This window comes from Rhincodon typus, chromosome 31, assembly GCF_021869965.1.
Source record: "Rhincodon typus isolate 14 chromosome 31, sRhiTyp1.1, whole genome shotgun sequence".
Classification (NCBI taxonomy): domain Eukaryota; kingdom Metazoa; phylum Chordata; class Chondrichthyes; order Orectolobiformes; family Rhincodontidae; genus Rhincodon; species Rhincodon typus.
Window position 1 is genome coordinate 3,283,047 of NC_063362.1, and position 6,662 is coordinate 3,289,708.

A 6,662-nucleotide genomic window follows, 5' to 3' on the forward strand; every position below is an offset into this window, starting at 1 on the left:
CTTCTCTGCAGCAGTAACACTGTATTCTACACTCTGTTCTGCTATCCTGATGCGCTTGTATGGTATGATCTGCCTGTATAACATGCAAAACATCGGTATATGTGACAACATTAAATCAATCAATCAACTTCTGCTATGTTTATAAACATAATGCTCTTTTCCAGTGATAAAACATCTGTAGAACTTTTTGATCAGGAGTCAATCTGCAATTAACCTCCAGGCCTGGCCTTATGAATAAACAAAAGTTTGTTTGGTCTTTTTTCCTTTTAATATAAATTGTTATTCGCAGCCCAAAAGTTATCTTTAGCTCCCAGTTCTCCATCCAAATCAAAACTGACAAAAGAATAAAATTAAAATAATGAAAGGTCAACAAGTGCTGTAACAAAATTAAATACATAACTTTGCAGAATGCGAATTGTGGCATCATTCAAGGATGTGTGTTGAAGCATCAACTATTTATTGTGTCTACTTAAGCATTAAATGACAGGATAGCAAATTACATACTCAAGTTTGAAGATTACAAATATAGATGGCATTATAAACAGAAGCACTGTGTTACAAGAGACATTAATAGATCAAGTTAAGAAGCAAAACTGTAGAAAATAGGTTTCAATATGGACAAATGGGAGGTCATTCACTTCAGACCTAAAAAGAGACAAATAGACTACTTCCTAAATCATGCAAATCCAGAAATAATTGAAGTCAAAAGAGTCACTGGGGTTCATATGCACAGATCATTCGTGAAAGTGAAAACTACCATAATCCCAGAGGACCATAGAGATGACTGGTACTGAAGTTAACTTGACAAGAGGTGAGGTTGAAAAGGCAGGACTTCCACGGTGACCTCATAACGACAGGTACAGAAAATAACCAAAAAGGCTAGTTGAATGCTGGTCTTTATATCTAAAGAACTGGAATATTAAGACAGTGTAAGTTATGCTTCAGATATACAAAATCTTGGTTACAGCATACTTAGCACATTTAGAGAGGATCTGGGCTTTATACCTTTAGAAGGATACACTGGCCTTGGAAGGAATACAATACAGACTGACCAGAATGGTGTAGAGCTGGATGAACGCAGCAGGCCAAGCAGCATCATAGGAGCAGGAAAGCTGACGTTTCAGGCCTAGACTCTTCTTAAAAAAACTTTGGCACATGGGAGGTCTAGTTTTTGGGGACATATTCCATAAATGAGAGCCAGACCTTTAAGAAGTGTAACTGGGAAACACTTCTGTATATGGAGGGTTAGAGAAGTTGAAGCTCCATTGTGTAAAATGGCAATTGATGTTAGGTCAATGGTTAATTTTAAATTTTGGGTTGATAGGTTTTTATTAACCAAAAATATTGAAACATATAGGCCTAAAGTGGAAGCATAAAGTGCAAAGTAGCCACAATCTCATTCCTTGCTGCAACTTAGACTTGGGTGAAGACATATTTTCAAAACTGAAGTTATGATGAACTTTTATAAAGTGTTTTGGTTTCAACTGGAGTATTGTATACAATTCTGGGCACCATACTTCAGGATGGTTTAACAAAGGTTCATGAAAGTGATTCCACATGTGACTTCGGGTACATGGATAGATTTTAGAAACTGAATCTGTTTTCCTTAGGCAAGGTTAATGGGAAATTTGATGGACATGTTCAAAATCATGAGGGATCTAGACAGAGTAAACAGACAGAAATGGTTCCCACTGATGCAAAGATAAAGAATCAGAGGACAGTGGTATAAAACAAAAGATAAAATAATCTACAGCAACACTAGGATTCTGTTTTTAAAATCAGGCTAAATTTTATGTATTTTTTGGGTAAGTGCCAATTGAATCAAGTTTTTTGCTTTGAGACTTCTTGCCACATCTCACCTCATTAACTATCTACCTCAATCCTCTGGGGCCCCTCTCATTTGATTCCAGCCCAGTCTGATCATGTGCTGTTCCCAGAACAATCAGTCTTTCAGCACATGTCCACCAAAACACAGGCATCCCTTGTACCTGCACAATCTTTAATAGGCTACTGTGCACCAAAACAAGTGTTGGCAATCCACCACAGCGTCTTACCAGCAGTATAATGGTACAGTAACCATAAAGCTATGCTGCTCCTGGCTGACACTACCTTGCACATACAACTCCATTCTTTCACCCTAGTTGCTGTTTGATCACACAGTCTACCTATCCTACCATTTCCTGATAGTCTGCTTGCATCCAGCCGTCATCTCCTGGAACCAGGTCGATCAGATTATCTGACTTATAGTATATAATGGACCCGAGTTGTGTCATGCTGTAGGAGAGCTTTTTGCCCCAGTGTCTTCATCCTCCTACTCAGAAGACTGCTCCCATTCTCCCAGTTCCACAGCGTCTGTCACATTATTTTGTGGCTTGCTCCAGTTGTCATATCACAATGTGCCAGACTACATTGGAAGGCCCAGCCCGAACAGTCCAAGCAGCAGAGTCACATTTTCAGCAGCTCTGTCATGTGCTCCAACATGGTCCATGGTTGCAGCATTTTCACCAACATGGTAAAGGTGCCACACCGGTTGAATGTCCAACACATTACATTAAAAAGGGAGTGTTTTGCACCAACCCTCTTCCCACCCCAGACCCACATAAATCATTCAAGTTTTCACTGCATTCACTAGAGTCCATCATCATACTTACATGACATGCAATGAAACATTTTTGGTGAGAATTCACCTATTTTTTAAGTTATTGCCGTGAACTTTAACAATTAATTAAGAATGTTACATCTTCAAGGATCACATTTTTTGATAATGATGGCTCATTGGCCCTATAGCCACCTCTTCTACATTCTTTAATGATCAACACACTGACTCTCAGAACCGTATTTACCTCAGACCTGTGACGGACTTCACTGAGCAGCTCCTAGGCATGACTGACCAGACCCCTTACTGCTGTACTTGCAGCTTGCCAACTGATGGCACCCAATTCCTCTGACCACTGGTGATGACTCTACAGAACAGACCATTGCCCATAGCCCATATTGTGCCCGGTTGAGCTGATGAATGAACCTGGCCAAGCCTTTGGGCTGTCTGTGATTGACAGTACTGGGACCCTCCTCATCAGCAGCAGCCTTTCCTTGACTGGACTTGCCCTCGCTCACTTTCCAGCTTTCCATAAAGGGCATGGATGTGAGGAATGTCAATCAGCCATGATGCTATTGAAGGCAGAGCAGGCTTAAAGGACCAAGGTCACGATCTTATTTTGTATAGTGTTATGGTAGAAAAAGCAATGTCAGCCGCACAGGTAAGTGCTACACACAGTTAGTGTTATATCGATGGATCAGTATGCTTTACAATGAGATGCACCCATAACCTCAAACCCCCACCCCAAACACACATACCTACTGGTATAAGAAGCCTACTTATATATCTGTGCAAACAAGACATAAATATGGCATTACTTATTACCTTGGGGGTCTAGCTTAAGCCCAAACAAACGGGCATACAGTGAGCATGCAAATCAGCAGTAAGTTAGCAAGTACTGAAAGGGGGTAACAAGGTGTAGAGCTGGATGAACACAGCAGGCCAAGCAGCATCAGAGGAGCAGGAAGGCTGACGTTTCGGGCCTAGACCCCTCTTCAGAAATGGGGGGGGGGGGAAACGGGGTTCTGAAATAAATAGGGAGAGAGGGGGAGATGGATAGAAGATGGATAGAGGAGAAGATAGGTGGAGAGGAGACAGACAGGTCAAAGAGGTGGGGATGGAGCCAGTAAAGGTGAGTGTAGGTGGGGAGATAGGGAGGAGATAGGTCAGTCCAAGGAGGACTGACAGGTCAAGGGGGTGGGATGAGGTTAGTAGGTAGGAGGTGGGGCTTGAGGTGGGAGGAAGGACAGGTTAAGGAGGTGGGGATGAGCTGGGCTGGTTTTGGGATGCGGTAGGGGGAGGGGAGATTTTGAAGCTTGTGAAGTCCACATTGATACCATTAGGCTGCAGGGTTCCCAAGCGGAATATGAGTTGCTGTTCCTGCAACCTTCGGGTAGCATCGTTGTGGCACTGCAGGAGGCCTAGGATGGACATGTCGTCTGAGGAATGGGAGGGGGAGTTAAAATGGTTCGCGACTGGGAGGTGCAGTTGTTTAGTGCGAACCGAGCGTAGGTGTTCTGCAAAGCGGTGCCTGTTTTTGCAGTGTTTCATTGTTAGTTGCAGGTTTCTACTTGCTAAGCATCCTGCAAGAGTAATGGTAGGATTTCATGAAGATTGAGAGGGGCTGGCAAACTTTTCATGCTAATGTCCTTGGTTAAGGGTAAATGTAGCTGGTGCCCAAGAATTGTGCCAAAATGATGTCTTGCGCTGAACGATATGGAGGCAACTCGCCGAAATCACCAGGCATCCACTCTGACTTCCAAATTGAGAATTGTCATCTAGTTTGTTTGGTAAGCAAGGAGACTGAATATTAACAAGGTGAACTGTGATATGAATAAGGCATTTAGCAAGAAATAATCCCATTTAACTAGTTACTTACTGCTATGAGAAACTTGCTTTTCTTGCATACAAGATGCAAATTGCTCCCAATGTCTAGAAAGATCTGTTGTACACAATTCTGCCACAAACTTTGCCATAGTCACGTCATTGAGGCCTCTAATAAAATTCTCATCTTTTGACTGGTTAGGATCTGGAATGCACTGCCTGAGAGTCTGGTACAGGCAGGGTCAATCAGGAGGAGGTGGTAGCATAATGGCCAATGTTAATGGCGTTGATGTTCTACCTGATATTCTGGAGCCATGGGTTCAAATCACACAAGGGCAGCTGTGGAATCTAAACTCAACTAATAAATTCTGGTGGGTGCATTTCAATAATGGCATGTAACTACTTGCTGTTTTAAGAAGAAGTCTTAATTACAAATGTCATTTAGGGAAGGAAATCTGTCATCTTGCCTGCGTTAAAGGAATAGAGTTGAAGCTATCGAGAGCAAAGTTTGTAATTTATATTACTGTTCTGCCATCAGTCTGTTTGCTGTAAACAAAATTAGTGGTGTAGTGGGCAGCAAGGAAAGTAACCTCAGAGTACAAGATCTAGGACTGGCAGATGGAGTTTAATTTAGGTAGATGTGAGGGGCTGCATTTTGGAAAGGCAAATCAGGGCAAGACTCATACACCTAATGATAAGGTGCTGGGGAGTGTTGCTGAACAAAGGGACCTTGGAGTGCAGGTTCACAGTTCCTTGAAAGTGGAGTCGCAGGTAGACAGGATAGTGAAGAAAGGGCTTGATATGCTTGCCTTCATTAGTCAGTGTGTTGAGTATAGGAGTTGGGAGGTTATGCTGTGGCTATACAGGACATTGGTTAGGCCACTTTTGGAATACTGTGTTCAATTCTGGTCTTGCTGCTACAAGAAGGATGTTGTGAAACTTGAACAGGTTCAGAAAAAAATTTAACAAGGATGTTGCCAGCTACAGGGAGAGGTTGGGGCTATTTTGGAGGCAAAGAGGTGACCTTAAAGAGGTTTATAAAATCATGCAGGGCATGGATAGGGTGAATTGCCAAGGTCTTTTCCCCAGGGTGGGTGATCCCAAAACTAGAAGGCATAGGTTTAAGATGAGAGAGGAAAGATTTATAAGGGGCAACTTTTTCACAGTGTGGTGCATGTATGGAAGAGGCCGAGGCTGGTACAATTACAACATTTAAAAGGCATCTGGATGGGTATACAAATAGGAAGGGTTTAAGAGGGTTATGGGCTAAATGCTGACAAATGGGACTAGACTTATATGGGATATCCAGGCAGCATGGACGAGTTGGCCCGAAGGGTCTGTTTCTATGTAGGACAGCTCTATGAATAAAATAGCTGTTTTTTCTCTAAGCACAGAAACTTGGTGAATGTTTTCTTCTAACCTGCATTTGGTGGTCAGGAAAACTGGGACTTTGGATAATTTGATTATCACATTTGTAACGAGGCTTCAGCGCCAACACACTCCCGCAGTGAGTCAGGTCACAGCTTTCTGAAATGACCCAGCAGGACACTCAGTTGAACGTCAGTTAGGAAGGGACAAAAATTGTGGGGCCGGAGCGGGGGCTGCGTGGAAAGATAGTTCTGAAATAAATAGTACTTGCTGTTACAAATAAGAACTTCGAGACAGAACTGGATAAACCCCTGCGAGAAGTACGGAACAGTAGGACAGAATAGACAAAATGGGCTGAATAGCCTAATTTGTAATCTAACCGTTCTATGAATAAACTCTCAGGGAGCTAAAATATCTTCCTCCCGCTCCTAACTGCAGCGGATCCATTATTATCCCACAGTTTTTTTTTCTAAACTCATTTTTAAAAAAAAAAATCACAAACTCGGCAGTCTAGTCTGATCATGAAGGACCCCTCCCGACGGGGGAAGGGAATCTTATTTTTCACCTGCGTCATACCCTTCACCTTGATGGGATGACTCAAACCGGGTTCGATCATCTGACATTTCCTTTCTTTCCAACTCCCACCCCCCGCCATCGCGTCGAATTTGAAAACGGGGCACTATTCAATTCCAAGGTGATTCAGCAAGGTACAGATACCGCTCCATCCCTCGAAAATCGTCAAACAACATGGCGCAGCGAGGCGGGGTGGACCACTTAGTGATTGACTGGCAACCTGGTCCAATCAGCGGCTCGCCTCTGGACAAAGACGGACAGGCCTTTTACCAATCGTGTTGTAGCGGATGGTGGGGGTGTG

General features: G+C 43.0%; 1 long non-coding RNA gene across 1 annotated transcript; it reads right to left on the minus strand.

The window, feature by feature from the left end:
• Positions 1-440: 440 nt before the first annotated feature.
• Positions 441-6,658, minus strand: LOC125486648. The gene is made up of 2 exons (XR_007265280.1): positions 6,354-6,658; positions 441-911 (listed from the first exon to the last, which is right to left on the minus strand). It is a non-coding gene; the product is annotated as an uncharacterized LOC125486648 (long non-coding RNA).
• Positions 6,659-6,662: the final 4 nt, after the last annotated feature.